Source organism: Pinus tabuliformis, chromosome Q (genome assembly GCF_031772625.1).
Source record: "Pinus tabuliformis cultivar Carrire ecotype Pingquan chromosome Q, CPIR1, whole genome shotgun sequence".
In the NCBI taxonomy this organism is placed as follows: Eukaryota; Viridiplantae; Streptophyta; class Pinopsida; order Pinales; family Pinaceae; genus Pinus; species Pinus tabuliformis.
In genome coordinates this window covers 115,504,445-115,524,185 of record NC_142296.1, presented here as the reverse complement: position 1 = coordinate 115,524,185, position 19,741 = coordinate 115,504,445, and the positions used below count along the sequence as shown (strand labels likewise).

The 19,741-nt window shown below is 34.9% G+C and overlaps 1 pseudogene; it reads right to left on the bottom strand.

Moving 5' to 3' along the window:
• Positions 1–7,910: 7,910 nt before the first annotated feature.
• LOC149218500 (AAA-ATPase At3g28510-like) lies at positions 7,911–9,363 on the bottom strand (annotated as a pseudogene).
• Between the last annotated feature and the right edge of the window lie 10,378 nt (positions 9,364–19,741).

Sequence of the window (19,741 nt, the reverse complement as noted above, 5' to 3'; positions counted from 1 at the left end):
CAACACAACAATGATTCTACTTTGCAGTGGAAATAACTACCACCTCAATTTTCCAAATTAATAAACAAAGGATACTACCATTCCAAAGACGGAACTACAAAATAACAAATCTAAAGCAAAAATTTATGAGAAAAGCCAAAATTTGTTGTGTGCTTATATAAAGTTGGAGCACTGAATTTTGCTCTAGATCAAACTTTAGAGACTTTTCTAATGACCAATTCTATAGTGGAAAGTTACCAAGATTTCCAATACTCGATGTCACTTGCTTCACTCCCTAGAGAGATAAGCCAACCTCAGAGGTATTTGTCTTTGGTAATGTGTTTGATCCTGACTCACTTCGACTCTCTTTGTTCTGGGTGGTTTGCCAATTTCCCCCTCCATAAAAAATATAATCTTGCAGCTTTTATGCTACACTCGCTTGACTACGAGACCTCCTCATTGTGCCATATTTTAGAAGCCATGAATTTGATTTTTCTTCTCACAACCAACCTCTTAATGATGGAAACTAGGCATATATTCTCTTATAAATCACTTGAAGTACATTCTATGTGTTCTCCCTCATATTTTAAGCACACAAAATAATGTCCATCATGTACTTAGGCTTCTTGACAAGCTTATTTACCTCCTCCCAAGGATAATTCACTTGTGCCATGTTTTGCATATTGAAATCTCGAGTGTGTGCTATTAAGACTCCCTAGAGGTGGGATGCCATGCTCCCCAACCAATGCGCTAGGTGGGGTAGTTGCATCTTGCCACCCCTCCAACAACCCCCCACCCTTCTTCCAAACACGTCAACATATTCGAGACAAGTGAAATTCTAACTTTTAAATATAATTTTCAACTAAATTTAAAAATAAATTGAAAGTAAAAATAGATAACTTGAATATTATTTATTAACACTTTAGATAATAATATCATTTCTTTTAAGGTTTATTATACTTCTCTTTAAAGTAAAATCAGTATAGACTCTATCTAGGAGTTATTTACTCTTAAAACCTTATCACAACATACCAACATTTCCTTGGTAAAAAGTAAAAAATAAAACTGAATAAAAAAAATAACAAAACATTATCCCATACACTTGGTACATATTTTATATTTCTTAAAAAAATCAATCCATAAATATTATAATTTTCCAGAGTATAAGATGCAATAGAAAAGGATGAGTGGAGAAAAAATGAACAAAACCATGTTGATTATTATAAAAATATTTATAATAATTAAATTATTAATTTAATTTTTGTTAATATAATTTGAAAATTTTAATTTTAAATTATTAAAATTAAAATTGGCTTTTGAAATTAAGCAACCATTTTAATAAATTATTAATATCCACTCACTGTTTCATCATACATTCATATAATATCTATAGATATTTAATCTTTAACTTAAATCAAATCACAATTTAACGTGGTTAGAAAAGACTTTATTCCTATGTAAGAAAAAAGGTACAATAAATAGATGCAGAATACATATCCTATCACATCTTTTGGTGGCTCTACGAAACTAATAAATCTCCTAATTCCCTTCCAAGAAATTAGGTGGCGGAACTCAAGGTCAGGTTGACCTAATTCCCTTATTTATAAACATGTTTTTCTCACCAATAACCTTGTATCATTTCTTTTTAAGGTTCAAAAGTTGGATCTAAGATCAAAGTGTTTTCTCTATTGCATTCTTTAGTATCTCAATTCATTTTTTAATTAAATATTATGAAAGTGCATATTTGTATTTATATTTGAATAAAGTATTAACTTACATATTGTTACAAATCCGTTTTCTATAGAACTATTTACTATAGATATATTTGATTTCTAGAAACAATTTTCTACAAATCTACTTGTATGCAATTTATGGGTTGCAACCAGTCTATGGGCTACATATCTACATGTTATAGATCTATGGGTTGTAGATCCACTTTAATTAATATTCTAAATTTATTTTTATTTTATATTATAATAATTAATTATGTCGTGGATGTAGGACCATCATTTACAACCATGTTAGATGTAGAATCTTGAAACTATTTATAAGTTTACTTATGTGTTGTTGTAACCACTTGAGAATATTTCAACATCAAGTGAATTTACATATAAGTAGCTCATGAAAATGCACCAATTGATTAATAGATTTAATACCTGAATATCTATGGTGATTGATGCGTCATAATTTTACCATTTTTTCCACCATCTTTCCCTTATTTATAAACATGTTTTGCTTACCAATAAACTTGTAGTATTTCTTTTTAAGGTTCAAAAGTTGGATCTAAGATCAAGGTCTTTTCTCTATTGCATTCTTTAGTATCTCAATTCATTTTTTAATTAAATATTATGAATGTGTGGATTTGTGTTTATATTTGAATAAAGGATTAACTTACATATTGTTACAAATCCATTTTCTATAGAACTATTTAATATAGATAAATTTGATTGCTACAAACAATTTTCTACTAATCTACTTGCAAACAATCTATGGGTTGCAACCAATCTACAGGCTACATATTTGCATGCTACAGATCCATGGGTTGTAGATCCACTTTAATTAATAATATGATTTTATATTTATTTTATATTATAATAATTAATTATGTCATGGATCTATGACCAACATCGACAACCATGTTAGATGTAGAATCTTGAAACTATTTATGAGTTTACTTATGTGTTGTTGTAACCACTTGAGAATATTTCAACGCCATGTGAATTTATATATAGATAGCTCATAAAAATGCACCAATTTATTAATAGATTTAGCACTTGAATATCTATGGTGATTGATGCATCACAATTTTACCATATTTTTTCACCATCTTTCCCTTATTTATAAACATGTTTTTCTTACCAATAACCTTGCATTATTTCCTTTTAAGGTTCAAAAGTTGGATCTAAGATCAAGGTGTTTTCTCTATTGTATTCTTTAGTATCTCAATTCATTTTTTGATAAAATATTATGAATGTGTCGATTTGTATTTATATTTGAATAAAGGATTAGCTTACATATTGTTACAAATCCATTTTCTATAAAACTATTTAATATAGATATATGTGATTGCTACAAACAATTTTCTACAAATCTACTTGCATGCAATCTATGGGTTTCAACCAATCTATGGGCTACATATCCACATGCTATAGATCCATGGGTTGTAGATCCAATTTAATTAATAATTTGAATTTATTTTATTTTATATTCTAATAATTAATTATGTCATGGATTTAGGACCATCATCGACAACCATGTTAGATGCAAAATCTTGAAGCTATTTATGAGTTTACTTATGTGTTGTTGTAACCACTTGAGAATATTTCAACATTAAGTGAATTTATATAGAGGTGTTTTTTATTTCTATTTCATGCAATTTCATGTACAAAAGAGAGTAAAATATCTATTCTATGTAGAGAATGTTTAGCGGAAAATAATTCAAATTATCATGACATGGTACAAAATTTCATGAGATCTTCTTCTAATGTAAATAATAATTTAATAGTTTTAAGTATAATGTATGGTTTGATTCGGTTTATGCTATTATAGTTTAGAATTAATTCCATATTCTAGGACATGGAATTCACTCCAAGGAACATATTATTTTTTCAATTATGCTTTTATCCATGTTTGTTTGAATTCCACAACTTAATCATTTTATTTTATTACCAATAATAATTAGTCTTTATATGGTCTATCAAAGTGTGTTTCAGTCCAAGCATGTTTGATTCTATAGGTATGAATTTCCAATTCATTAAGAGCATGATAAAAAATTAATAGTACATGAGGAACCTAGAGTATGCACATATAATGCATAACATCTTGCAAGCATTTGGATTCAGGGTTGAAAACTTAGTGGATAATCTATTTGGTTAGTATTGTTGTTAAATAATGAGCTAATTAAACATACCATCATTTGGTGTTGGTGCCAAAGGCAAAAATAAGTTCTACTTGCACTAGGATTTAGACAAGACGTGGTATGGGGATGAGCAAAGAGGAGATGTTGATTACCCTCTCTATGGGATCTCATACATAGTGGTATTCATTTACATAGATGCATGAGTTAATTTAGAAATACATAATATTTTGATGGTGTAGTAAGAGGCACCCAGAGTACTAACCTCATTTCGGGAAAATTGGTAAAAGAAAGAAAACACAGGTGAATGAGGATTCCACTTTAATAGGATACACAAGGAAGTCATTTTATTCAATTTCAAGAAGGTATGTTATGTGTTGTGTTGATGAACCATGAAAATTGGAAGATTTCCTAAAGCTTTACAAATGACAATTCCTAAGTTTGAGCATGCACATAAAAATGAGCTTACAATGATTTATTAATATCTTACAATTGGTGATATGGGTCAATGATATTTTTGGTACAATACAATACTACCTACATTGGATAAGAACACCCATAAATAATCTAAAATAACAAAATTATACTTTAATAAATACATTTATCTTATTAGACACGCAACTAGTTGCTACAAATCACCTATAAATTTTGTTTTGAAGTTGTATTTCCTAGAGATTTTATGTAGGTCATTTTACAAAATATAGGAATTAGTTATTTTATATTTCTAATCTAGCAAAGAATTACACTAGGGATTGTAGACCCACAATAAAATATCACATACCTAGACCAAATTTTAGGAGGAGTATATTTTTTCTCAAATTCAGGTATCAAGTTAAATTGATGAATTTAATAAAAACATAGCTAGGACAATTGTATTTTGAGAGACTAAATAAATGAATTTTAAAGACGGATTATAAGGCAAATATTCCTTGTTTTAATAAAAATTTCATTTTTTTCTCAAGAAAGAGAAAAAGAAAAAAGCATATATTGCTTTTAATCTAGTTTTTGTCCATCTTGAATCACCATCTTATTATCATATGAAAAACTTGTGTCCAAACTAGTGAATTTCTATCCTAAAATTTGCACTATTAACACTCTACCTACTAGACTATTTATTAGCCTATTTGACAAATCATTTTTATGTTTTTAAAGACTATTTTTAATGGGGATATGTACATGAATCAAGTTTCCAAAATTCATAATCATGTTAATAAGATATCACTTGAAAAAAATGTGCCAAAATGAGTTACTATTGGTGACTCCAAGATGGAAATACAAAATAGCTCTTCTATGAAAGCGTTCCTTAGTCAATTTGACATATTAGTTTAAAATATTTTAAAATTATTTATATATTAGAGATATACCTATAAATATACATTAATATATATTGGAAGAACTTCAATCAACTACCAAATGAAAATGTTATTATTAAAACTTTGTCTAGTCACCACTCCTCAACATGTAAAAAGAAAAATGAAAATTATTTGATGTATCATTTTAAAATCTATTTTATAAGAACTATCTAAAATTTGTTTGATATGTCTTAGAAGAAGAAACTCCATACATCTCTCTTCTTCTATGATCTCATCATTGGTTACAAAAAAATTATAGTATTTTATAGGTTCCAAAATGATTTAAAAGGTCAATCCATGGAGTATCTTTTGATAACCCCTTCTATGAAAATGGCACATCACCAAGATATTTGAACAAAATATTATGTAATGTGAGTCCCTCAATGAATCATGTGTGAATTTCAAAGTCTTAAGAGCTTGGTATGGAAGATTTTAGGTTGACATAATTCAATATAAGCTATAATGAAGTCAAGAGAAATGCTACAGACAATTGTATCGAAGGGAGAGAGTCATTGATCAATCATCCTTACTCCTAAAAAATGCTCATAATCTTTATGGACCAAAAATCATAGTGCTTGTCAACATGTAGTACTAGTACTTGCGTGTGTGTCAAATTACTTGTATAAGCCATAAAAAATATCCGGTATTGCCAAAATAAAATTTCTCTTATTTCTTTAATATGGTGTAATAACACTCTTCTTTCTCTGCGTCTCTTTTTTTAATAAAATAAAGTTATTTTTGTTAAAAAGAGAGATTATTTTTAACACTATTTGGGGGTTTGAGAGATAACCAATGAGAAAAATATTTGGGTAGTTTTTGTTTTTTTTTTCATTTTTTCAATGTATTTTTGCCAATGGTTTTCTCGGCCATTAATGTAATTCTAATTAAGGAATGAGTTTAGGTCAACAAATTAGGGTTGTGGATTGTATTGTAAATGATGAAGTTGATTAATGATAAAAGTTAGATGTGTCACCAGTGAGACATAGAGCACTTGGTGAATGGGTACACTCTTAAGTCAATCCTTATATAATGGTCACCAATTCAAAACCTTGTAATTGTCCATTCCTTTAGTCACACAAAAAAAAGAAATTCAATATATTGTTTTAAACATTGTATTAACTTCTTAATTAAAGCCTTCCAAAATCAATATTTAAATATTATATATAATTGTAAATATTTACATTTTTCATATACAAAAATCTTATAATATATCTAAATCTTTACTGTAAAAATTTAAAAATCATAAAATAAATATAACTTCATTATTTGAAAACATTTTCAGGAAAATCACAATGATAAATTTAAGTCACTTTAACACTTCATTATTCTAAATATATAATTATAAAATAACACGACAACACTTTTAATCATAAATTTTTCTAACATGAAGCTATGTTAACTTACGAAATTGAAACACAGTATCTAGGCTAGTTCTATATACTTTGGGAGCATGGTTCTAAATCAAGCGAAGTCATCGCTACATATATATACATATTAATTACTTATACTCTAATAAAATTCCATGTTAGCTTTTAATTTTATTATTTTATTTCGTAAAATCTAACGGGACAATATAATGTAATAATGTATTAAATTTAACATGACCTTTTTCAATTTTCCTTTTTCAACTGTCTGGTGGTAAATTTGTTGCGATAGTTATTTTTATCTTGGATTCTCAATACTTTTGTCGCTCCATCCCCTGCAAGGACAGAGAACCCTTCGTTGTCCCAGCCGTGTTCACGACTAGGGTCTCTTAGGGAAGTAAGAATAGGAGAGCACTCATCTTGGAGTGGGCTTTCTACTTATCTGCTTTAAGTAGTTATCCGCTCGGCACTTGGCTACCTAGCATCTACCATGGGCACGATCACTGGTACACCAGAGGTGCGTCCTTCCCGGTCCTCTCGTACTAGGGAAAGGTCCTCTCAATGCTCTAACGCTTGCATCGGATATGGACCGGACTGTCTCATGACGTTCTGAACCCAGCTCATGTACCGCTTTAATGGGCGAACAACCCAACCCTTGGAATGTACTACCGCCCCAAGTGGCGAAGAGCTGACATCGAGGTGCTAAACCTTCCCGTCGATGTGAAATCTTGGGGAAGATTAGCCTGTTAGTAGGAATATTTGAATGTGTTTCTAATGATAGAAATAGATTCAGTATTATTAAAAATCTCTATAATATTTAAAATTTAGAAATTTAACTTTTATAATCTAGATTTACAAAAATTCCTACTAAATTTTATCAAAAACTCACCAAAATTTCCATAAATTTCTCTACAAAAATTGCTACCAAATTTTATCAAAATCTCATTAAAAGTTCCATAATTTTCTTAACAAATTTGAATCCACTGAGACTACCACTTTTGGATGCACATATTTTTCAATGTGGGAACGTACGAGACTTGAAAGAAATTGACGAATTTATTGCTACATAAATGTGATAAGTATGGAACGATAAAATATCTCTATTGTTCTCACACAGTTCAACGTATACAATCTCACACATCACATAAACATATTGAACCTCCAAACTCATAAAATATAACATCACATTGCACCCGTCATAGGTATGATATAGCATGTGACATCATTATTAATAGTCAATTACTAAATCTTATTCTTCTACGTTGCTACTTCTCACCATTATTCTGATATAATATATGTATAACATCTTCTGAATAATTGTGTTCTGCTGCAGATAACCTAACTGAATGTTCGTTGATATCATAACTGGCCTTCCTTCCCAGAAGCATTTTCTTCTAACATACCCTTCAAAGCGGCAATAGTTGCTCTTTCTTTAGCCTCGCGAAGAGCTTTAATTAGGTTTTCGAGTGCAGTGGTGGGATGGTTAGCCATCTTCATTAGATGTTCAGCTACATTTGCAGGTGTCATCTGAGAAGCCTCCATCACATCTTGAATGTCAGGAAAGAGCTCATGGTCTGCAATGGAGAGATAATTGCTGGTGAGAATCTTGAATGCTCCAAAAGTGCAGGATGAGAGCAGAATGTGTTTGTCCATTTGACCAGATCAGAGAAGCGTCAGGTTGAGCCTGTCGATGTATTTTGTGGTGAAGACGAACAATCTCTCGCTTCCGAAACACGACCACAAACCGTCCGTGAAGTTCAAAACTCCGGAAAGGGTCACTTTGCTGTTGTTGTCCTCTTCGCCCTCCTTGGGCTTCCCGGAATCAGACGACTTCTCTTTTTGTTGTTGCTTCTTCTTCTTCTTGCGGTCTGAGAGATCGAGAGAACAGTCTATATCTTCTATTACGATGATGGATTTATTTGTGGTGGAGATGAGAAGCTTTCTGAGTTATGTGTTGTTCTTCACTTGGGTCAGCTCCAGGTCGTAGATGTCGTACTCGAGAAAGTTAGCCATGGCGGCCCAATCAAACTGGACTTGCCCATTCCAGGGGGGTCGTAGAGAAAATAACCCCGCTTCCATGCCCGCCCAACTTGTCTGTAATATTTCTCTCCCCTCATGAATCTCTTGAGGTCTTCCACGATCTCCTGCTTCACCTCTGCTTCCAGAGCCAAAGTTTCGAAAGCCGAAGGATGATCGAACACAACAGGCATCCACACCCTATTCCGGAATTCATAGTCCTAGGAATCAGATTTATTCGTGTGAATCTTCTGGTACCGACTTCTAATCTCCAGTGTTTTTGCTTCTTCCATGACGTAAGGAAGATACTCATCGAATATCTTTTTCTTATGTTTCTTGTTGAATGTTAACTCGTAACAGTGTTTCTCCTCGGTGTTTGTGTCCCACGAGAATAAGACCGTCTGTTTCATCTCTCTACTGTGGAACACCCACCACACATTGATACCCTCATATGCATCTGCGATTTTCTCGTTTCTGTCCATACTGAACGCAAATTCCCTGTTATTCTTCGGCTTCTTCAATTTTAATCTCTTTGCGGCTTCTTCAATTTTAATCTCTTTGCGGCCGAAGACGAACTTACACTTAGGTAAGTCTGCACTGCCTCGTAAACTTCGCTTACATTCATCCTATCATTCTCCTCTATCATAACTGAGATGTAAGGAGACATTATCGCTATGACCCTGTGCGTCCACTTTGAAAACAAATCATAAAATTATGGGGGAACATATTCCCTAGCCATGGTCCATATGAATATCAAGGAAGCCATGATCGACCCCAAATTCGACCAGAGCTCCATTGTCAAGAAACCAGGAAACCCTACAAAGAAATATTAAACTAAGAATTGTTGGGAATTTTCTTTTTAATTGCAAAACAAAATATCTTGAACAGAACAGAGAAAATGCTCTGTTTTAACAACAGGATCAAAAATTTGTTTGCTGAAGAAGAACAGAGTTTTTCACACACATAAAAAGATTTCTATTCATTAATAAATACTGCCAGTTATAAACTTCTTCCTCTTCCTGAAGGATTACATCAAGAACATTTCAAATGCAGTTCCAAAAAACCTTCACTGTCTCTCATAAAACAAATTGCTCTGTCTCAGTTGTATATTTTCACACTGTTGTGTGTAAACAAGATCTTACATTTACTGCTGTAAAGAAAAATTTCTTTTACATATGCTGCTGCGCATTACATTTCATATATAACAAAAATTACATACACTGCACTGTTGTGCGTAAAAACATTTCATTTCATTTCACTGAACAACAAAGAAAACATTCCCCTTTCAACAAAAACTTGATATATTTATGCTATTGCGTATTGCATATTCCCCTTCGTTTTTCAACGGACAACCAAGAAAACTCATTTTGCGCTGCTGCAAGCTTTACACTACAAGTTCATTGCATATACAATAATACAACAAAAAAAACTTAACAATACTATTAGCTATTCCCATACTCCCGACAATAATAAAAAACATTAAAATTAAAAGTTTTACCTACATTTACGACCACAATAAATTTTATTAAATGCTTTAATGATACAAACGGTGGTCAAAACAAAACTTCTACTTCACGTCAGCTCCATGTGTAGTCTTGTACGCAGCTTTGGTTTCAATAGACGGTGGACAGCGTTGATTTCAATCAAACGGCTATCGCACGGTCAAACCAAACAAACATTACGCTCCGATGAAAACCATTTTAACAAAACTGTTGTTGACATGTTAGTTGGTGTACATTATCGCTGCCCTCCGGAGTAAAACCACTACTTGGTGAAAAGCGGTGCGATGGGAAGTACTAGCGGTTTTCAAAAAAAAAGTTTATGGACGTTGTTTTAATAGTGTTGCACGACAGTTGAAATTACAATTTCAACACTCCCCTTTAATTTCAACTGCTAGGTTATCAATCATACCCAGACATTTCCTCAAAAGCTCGAAACTTTTCTGTCCCAATGGCTTGGTCAGAATGTTTGCAACTTGCTCCTGAGTTTTGTAGTGTTGTAAAAGAATTTCTCCATTGTTTACCAATTCCCGGATGTAATGAAACTATGTGTCAATGTGTTTCGTTCTCTTATGAAACACAGAATTCTTGGATAATGCAATAGTTGAGCTATTGTCACAAAAAATTGCAGTTCCTTTTGCTTGTTCTTGGCATAAGCTCGTTAACATCCTTCTCATCCAAATTGCTTGACATGCTGCTGCTATAGCTGCCACATATTCTGCTTCTACTGCAAACAATGCTACAATAGGCTGTTTTTTAGAAGCCCATGAAATGGCTCCTGAACCCATGTGAAAAACATAACCGGATGTGCTTTTCCGATCATCTACACTTCCATCCTAATCACTATCAGTGTATCCAACTAAATCTAAACATTCTGAAGCAGTATATAAAATGTCAAACCTTTTAGTACCTTTAACATACCTCAAAATCCTTTTTGATGGCTGCCAATGTGCTTCTTTTGGCCTCTCCATGAATCTAGAAATTAAACTAACAGCATACATTATATTCGACCTAGTTGCAGTCAAATACATGAGGCTGCCAACTATGCTCTTGTACAAGCTAGGATCAAAATCCTTGCTGCTGTCCTCTTTGCTGAGTTTTAATCCCATCATTGTGGGAGTGATTGCTGGCTTTCTTTCCTGCATATTAAATCTTTCCAACACTTCATTAACATATTTTTCTTGTGAGATAAAAATACCATTTACATTTTGTTCTACTTCTATTCCTAAGAAGTATCTCAGCAAACCCATGTCAGTCATTTCAAATTCTTATTTCATGATTGTTTTGAAATTTTTAATAAGGTAATCATCATTACTTGTGAAAATAACATCATCAACATATAACACAACAATTAGTATTTTACCATCCTTTTCTTTGATGTAGAGGGTGGGTTCTCCCTCACACTTTTCAAATCCATTTTCTAGTAGATAGGAATCTATCCTATTGTACCATGCTCTTGGTGCTTGCTTTAGCCCATAAAGAGCTTTCTTCAATCTGCACACTTTGTGCTCTTGGCCTTTCTTTTCAAAGCCTAGAGGTTGTTCAATGTAAACCTCTTCCTTTAACACTCCAATTAGGAATGCCGACTTCACGTCCATTTGGTAAACTTTCCACTTGTTTTGTGCTGCTATGGACAGCATTGCTCTCACTGTTTCCATTCTAGCAACCGGTGCAAAAGTTTCCTCATAGTGTCTCCCATACTGCTGCTTATATCCTTTGACAACAAGTCTTGCCTTGTGTCTTCCTATTTTGCCTTCAGCATTACTCTTGGTCTTGTAGACCCATTTAACTCCAATGACTTCTTTTCCTTTTGGTAGTTCAACTAAATCCCATGCCTTGTTTCTTTCTATGGAATTGATCTCCTCATCCATAGCTTCTATCAATTTCCTATCCTTAATTGCTTCTTCGAAATGAACATGGTCTTCAACATGACAATATAAAGCAAATAAAGAGTTCATACCTTCATTTTCTGTCTCTTGTTCATAAATGTCATTTAAATTTCTGAATTTCTTACCTCTTTCATTTGGTGTACAAGTGCTTGAAGAAGCACTTGAATTTCCTCCTTGTGGTGTGCTTGGAGAAGCACTTTCATTTCTCCTCAAGGGTGTCCCTTACTATCTTTGTGTTGGTGCTGCTGTTTGGGGATGTATTTCAGCCATCTCCTCATCATTTTCATCATGTGACAAAGAGGTTTTAACATTCACTGTTTTCTCTATGCTTCCATCCCAAGCTTCCTCCTCAATGAACTGAACATCTCTACTCACAATAAGCTTCTTGGTGGATGGGTTATACAACCTGTAAGCTTTGGATTCCTCACTGTATCCAATGAAAACACATTTCTCCCCTTTGTTGTCCAACTTCTTCCTTAGCTGATCTGGAATGTGTGCATATGCCACACATCCAAAAACTTTCATGTGGGTGACTCCTTGCTTTGTCCCACTCCATGCTTCTTTCGGCACTCTGTTCATGACTGCTTTTGTAGGTCATCTATTCAAAATGTATACTGCACAATGTACAGCTTCAACCCAATAATCATTTGGCAAATGTTTTGCCTTTAACATGCTCCTCGCCATATCCATGATTGTCCTATTCTTCCTTTTGGCAACTCCATTTTGCTGTGGAGTGTACCTAGTGGTACACTGCCTATGAATTCCATTTTCTCTACAAAAACGTAGAAGTTCCTTGGAGATATACTCACCTCCTCTATCAGTTCTTAGAAATTTGATATGTAGCCCGCTTTGGTTTTCTACAAGTGCTTTGAAATTGCAAAATCTTTCAAACACTTCACTTTTGTTCTTCAAGAAATAAACCCAAGTTTTTCTAGTAAAATCATTAATAAATGTTAGTATGTAGTGGCTGCCAGCAAGTGATGGAGTTTCCATCGGTCCACATAAATCTGAGTGGACAATCTCTAAAGGTGCTTTTGCCCTTATGCTTTTCCCAGATGGAAAACTTTCTCTATGTTGTTTCCCCAAGATACAACCTTCACAAAGGCTGTCTGGTTTCTCTATCAATGGTAATCCTCTTACCATTCCTTTTTTGTTTAATAAATCAAGACCTCCAAAGTTGAGATGTCCAAACCTCAAGTGCCACAACCAATTTGCATCCTTTGGTTCGCTTTGGAAAGCCTCTTGAGTCACTGCTGCTATTTCTTCTTTATTTTTTAAATTTGCTTTCATCCTGAGAGGGAACATCCTGTTCCTTGTCATCTTTACTTCAGCAATACATTGCTTGTTGGGTGCTCTATCCATGATGGTGCATACATCATTCACAAAGAAAACATTGTAACCCTTTTGAAAAAGCTGTCCAATACTTAAGAGGTTACGTTTCATTCTAGGAACATAATAGACATCTGCTATGGTTTTCTTTTCACCTTTCTTTGTTAAGACATTTACTTCTCCTTTTCCCATAATAGAAACTTTATTATCAGTCCCTAGTGTGACTTGTGACTTCACATTCTGATCTAACATAGAAAACAGGGCTATGTTTCCTGCCATATGGTTGCTGCAACCGGAGTCTAGGAACCATACATCTTCACTCTTTTCTTCAGCCATATTACAAGCTAAAAACAAATTATTTTGGCTAATATTTTCTCTAGTGAAATTTGCACTAGTTCTATTACTCATATCATGTTGTTTCTTTCTACATTCATTGGCATAATGCCCATATTTTTTACAGTGGTAACATTGGACATTGGATTTTTCATATCTTTGTCCTTGAGCATGATGTTGTCCACTTTGTTGGTTGCTTCCTTGGCCTTGGTTCTGATTTGGATTGCTTCCTCTTCCTTGAGCATTTTCTGGACTGTTTCTTCCACCTTTGTTTTGGCTTCTGCCTCTTCCTTTCTTGTTTCCTTTACCTTGACCTCTTCCTCTTCCAAAGAACATATGGGTCTTGAAGGCATGCTCTAGAGATGAGTTTTCATTTCTACTCAATCTCTGCCCATGCGTTATCAGTGATGCATGTAGTTCATCAATCGAGAAGTTTAAGAGATCCTTTGTCTCTTCTATGGTGGTGACAAATACATCGAACTTTGAGGGTAGGATCCTCAATAGTTTCTCCACAATCCTCCTTTCTTCAAGAATCTCTCCATGAGACCTTATCTGTGTGACCAGACCAATCACATGTGTGAAGAATGAGTCAATATTATCTGACTCCTTCATGCAAAGATTCTCAAAACCTCTCCTCAGCAATTGTAGTTTTGTTGTGTTCACTTTCTCCATGCCTTAATAGGCTGTCTTAAGAGTTTTCCATGCTTCTTTGGATGTCTTTGCTGCTGCTATCCTTGGAAACACACTCTCATGCACTGCTTGAGACAAAAAACAGAGGGCTTTAGAATCCTTCTTCTTATAGCTCTTCAACAGATCTTTCTCTGCCTGAGTTAACCTGTTAAACTCATTTTCATCTGCTGGTTCTTCAAAACCATCCTCAACAAATTCCCATAAGTCTTCGGAAGCAAGTAAAGCTCTCATTGTTATTGCCCAATAGTCATAGTTTTTCCCATTAAACTGTGGGAGCTGAGTATTAAACATACCCATGCTAGTGCTGGCTCCAACCATTCTTGCACTCTTCAAAATACTTGACTGTGTATTAAAATAACTGACTGTCTTCAATAGAAACACAGAAAACTAGCTTGAGAAATACCTTGGATTTTTTTGACTGAGTCTTCACTCTGCTGGAAAAGCTGCTGCAGCAAGAAACCCTTCCTTCAGCTTCTTTGACACCTTCAAAGAGCTTGGACAAGCTCTGATACCATGTTGGGAATTTTCTGTTTAATTCCAAAACAAAATAACTTGAACAGAAAAGAGAAAATGCTCTGTTTTAACCACGGGATCAAAAATTTGTTTGCTGAAGAAGAACAGAGTTTTTCACACACATAAAAATATTTCTATTCATTAATAAATACTATCTGTTACAAACTTCTTCCTCTTCCTGAGGGATTACATCAGGAACGTTTCAAATGCAGTTCCAAAAACCTTCACTGTCTCTCATAAAACAAATTACTTTGTCTTAGCTATATATTTTCACACTGCTGTGTGTAAACAAAATCTTACATTTACTACTGTAAAGAAAAAATTCTTTTACATATGCTGTTGCGCATTACATTTCATATATAACAAAAATTACATACACTGCACTGCTGTGCATAAAAACATTTCATTTCATTTCACTGAACAACAAAGAAAACATTCCCCTTTCAACGAAAACTTGATATATTTACGCTGCTGCGTATTGCATATTCCCCTTCGTTTTTCAACGAACAACCAACAAAACTCCTTTTGCACTGCTGCAAGATTTACATTGCAAGTTCATTGCATATACAATAATACAACAAAAAAAACATAACAATACTATTAGCTATTCCCATGCTCCTGACAATAATAAAAAACATTAAAATTAAAAGTTTTACATACATTTACGACCATAGTAAATTTTATTAAATGCTTTACTGATACAAACGGCGGTCAAAACGAAACTTCTACTTCACGTCAGCTCCATGTGCAGGCCTGTACGCAGCTTTGGTTTCAATCGACGGTGGACAACCTTGATTTCAATAGAACGACTATCGCACGGTCAAGCCAAACTAACATTAAGCTCCGATGAAACCTGTTTTAACAAAACTGTTATGCACGTGTTAGTTGGTGTACATTATTCCTACCCTCTGGAGGAAAACCACTGCTTGGTGAAAAGTGGTGCGATGGGAAGTACTGGTGGTTTTCAAAAAAAAGTTTACGGTTGTTGTTTTAATAGTGCTGCACGACAGTTGAAATTACAATTTCAACAAGAATACCTCGAGCCTCTTACTCATATGAGCTCGGCCTGGCTATTTTATGGGCCTCCATTGGAATATGAAGGAGCGAAGAATTTACTTGGAAATGTCTTGTTGGACAGGAATTTCATTTTCATGTATTCTTTACTACTTACCAGGAAGGACCCTTCATGGGATGCCATGTTGTTGCTAGGCCCTACTGAACTCTATGGCCTATTTCACTACGCATATACAACACTAACGCCAAAATCAAGTTATAAATAAATTCCAAACATGAAAACCTTTATCAACTCTTACATTTCATTGCTTGCAATTGCTATGTTAACTTACTCTCTCCTGGGCTTTTAAACGGACTTGGATGGTTTTAGAAGGCCAATTCAAAGAGGTTTTTCGTTACATCAAAACCAGCAGGTTTTGGTAAATGTTGCAAACCAGTAATTACTCTCAGGTTTTGGTAAACGTTCCAAACCAGTAATTAGGATCTTTAGGGTGGAAATTACGGATTCCATAGAAGTGCAGTGATTCTTCCAACACCCCCCTCAAACGCAACTTGGGGGAATCAAACCTGGGTCCAGGCTTAGATACCATGAAGATGTTCTCTGTTACACTAAAACCTGCCGATTTTGGTAAACTTTCCAAACCAGTAACTAAGATCACAGCGTGTAAATTAGGAATTTCAGTGATTCTTTCAACACAATTCAAAGTCTTCATTGGACAAGGCGCATTTCATCTTTGATGTTACTATCAACATGCTATTTATGCAGAAAGGTCGAGCGGAAAATTTTTCTTTAATCAGAAAACCAAACATTGGAAAGACAACTATGTGAATGGATTCCAATTTTCAATGAAACTGTGTTTTCTTCGGGCCGAAGAAAAAAAATATAATATCAATTTTCATGAATATGATAAATCTTCCCTATTTAGAAAAACAGTGATGGTACTTCCAGGAATTTCCGCCGGCTATTGAATATCATTGGGCAGTAGTATCAATGTGCTTAATTTGATTTAAGCTGGCTATTGAATTTCATTACATTGCAGTATCAATTAAATTAAATTTAATTAGATTATGAATTTAGGAAATGTTTTGGAATTAAATAAACTTAGTCATTTTCCAATCTTATTCTATTTTTTTCAATTCACAAAATCATAATTATAGCAGTTTTTTAGCATACATAGTCTTGCTTGGAATTAAATCACACGACTTATAAAAACTAAACCTCCGAAAATTAGACCACATAAACTATGTAAACTAAACCTCCCCACCCAAACAGTTAAACCACATCCTCCTAACCAAATTTTGAATCTTATTCTATCTATCTCATTACCTCAATTTTATCTATTTGATTTTAAAATATCACCCAAATCAACCATCAAAATAAAAATAAATAACTGTATGAACAGGTTGGGATTGGCAAATCCTTTTGGAAGTCATTTAAATTTTTAATTATATTCAATTTATGCGACCAAATCTTTTTGACAACGATTCACTTGTAATTTTCCTTCCCTTACGTTTTATTACACCTATAATGTATTGGTTTGTTTTTTATGTTCATTGGGAATAAATCGTGACACTCATCAGTCAAAACATGCTCTATATTTTACTTGTATTTAAAAAACAAATTCATAGAGGGGAAACCTCTGCCACATGCATTATATAAATGGTGGTAGTTTTATATGACTTCCTAGAAAGAAAATAGAATAAAAACGGTTCAATGGATGATCATTTTTAATGAATTTTTTTTTTCTTGGAAAATGACTAATTCTATTAACTGAAAAGTAAAATAATATTACAAGAAGTTGAGGCTTCGGATAACATCACCCGAGAGCACTCAACACAGCGAAACTGCCCCAGTACAGGGAGAGCCTAGGAGAACTAGTTATAGAAGACAAGAGAACAGATGTAGAAACTAGAGATAGACCAGCATAACATAAGAGAAGATCCGAAAGCAAGATAGAGACTTTCCCTAGCTGCCCAGAAGATATTTATACTGCCGCTGCTCGAGGGGAATAATAAAACCATCTGGCTGTAGATGTTGAACCAGAACTGCAAACAAAACTTCCTGAGGTTGACCATATGAAACATCAGTAAAACGAAAAAAGGTTTGTGCAGGCCTTGGTGGCTTTATACCTCCACATCCTCATTTGGAGGCATCTCCACCTCCTGACACGCAATGCCAGTCCACATTTCTTCAGTTCCTATCTCTCGCCTTCTGGGTTCGCCGTGGGGTGATGAGTGGCCATGGAATTGCCTTCCTCGTCCACCAGGATGATGGCTTCAGGAGGCATAATATCGCTGGGAGCGTCACCCCTGTCGATCATCTTTCCCTTTCGATTCTCCGAACTTCCCTCTGCTGTAAACTACTCACTGCTTTAAGAATCCTTAGAAACCACGCGCACCATAGGATGAAGCTGGCTTTCTTCTTCAGAAAGGATTAGTGATATGAGCGGTGATCATTGGCCTATTGAGATTACTCTGAAACTTGAAGTGAGTGGTTTGAAATGCACTGTTCGGAGTCGGCCTGCGAGAAGGGCTAGGAGGAGGCAAAACCACCAGAGAGGAGGGGATAGTAATAGGAGGCATGGAAGGATCCATGGAACAACTAGCCTTTGAATGCCTTCGGCTACCTTAACGTCCCCCGGAGCGACTCCTCATACTCTGGCGCACCATGTTGAGGTGGTGAGGGGAAAGCACAGTGAGACTAGGGGCAATGGCAAGAGGGCAATAGAACAGCACAAGGAACCGCTTTGTTCGCACAAGATGGGCTTGAGAGTGCAGCAGAATTCGAACCTCAGGGGCAATTGAAAGCTTGCCACCGATTGCAGAGACTAGCCTACCATCATGACCCTTAGCATAACAAGACCACAGACCCTCTGTAGGCCAGAACCTGGAGCATGAAGGCTAAGCACTAATTGTGGAAAGGATAAAATATAGCGCCATGAATATAACAGCTGAAGCATCGACTTGGACGGACCGAGCCATTAATGCAGAAATTCCTCCAAATCTACCTCTCTTAAGGCTATCCAACTTGCGTCGGATGAAATCTTGGGAAGCCACGCAGAGCTGTAGCTGGCACTACCCTACCTATCCATCACCCATTAGGGGCATTATGTTTCAATAATTTCACCCGCATCCGGGTGTTCTCCTTCTTCCTGATGCATTTCCTTCTTCACAAGGTTGTTGTAATCCAAGAGTTGAGATTCAGAGGCTAGGCTTGAAATTGATCCAACATGAAGATCCATCCTACAATCAACCCCCATATTAGCAAGTAAGTCCGCAACTTTATTCCCTTCCCTGCGAATGTGCTTTAGAGTGATCACCTTGTTAGAAGAGAGCCAACATTCAATAAGTTCAAGCCTTTTTGCCATTCTCCACCTATTCCTCACTTTTCCAAAGGAGGATCCTTGCAAGATTTTTGAGACCATATTTATGATGATCTGGGAATCACCCTCGATTATGAGTGGGAAGAAACCTTTATCTTGCACAAGAATTAGTCCCTGCCAGAGACCTTCCAATTTTTCCGAGTTATTGGTATCCCATTCCTTTGAACCTAAGAAGGTTAAAAGAGGAGCCCCCTTGTGATCTCTGAAAATCCCTCCAAAGCCTGAATTTCCTAGGTTGCCTTTCGAGGCGCCATAAAAATTTAGCTGGTACATATGCATAGGTGGAGGTAACCATTTCTCAGGTGAATGGCTCCTTAGAGGCTTTGTTCCTTTGATAAGTTGTTCTTGCTTGCATTGGAGTTTCCAATTAGCCCATATGGATTGTTCTTGGGGGTTAGTTGGAAGATCCTCCTGGTACCAAGTTTTGAGAAATATGGTTTCCTCAATATTTTGGCAAATTATTTTCTAGATATCTTCCAGCTGCATAGAGTGATCCTTGAATATTCTACTGTTTCTCTCCTTCC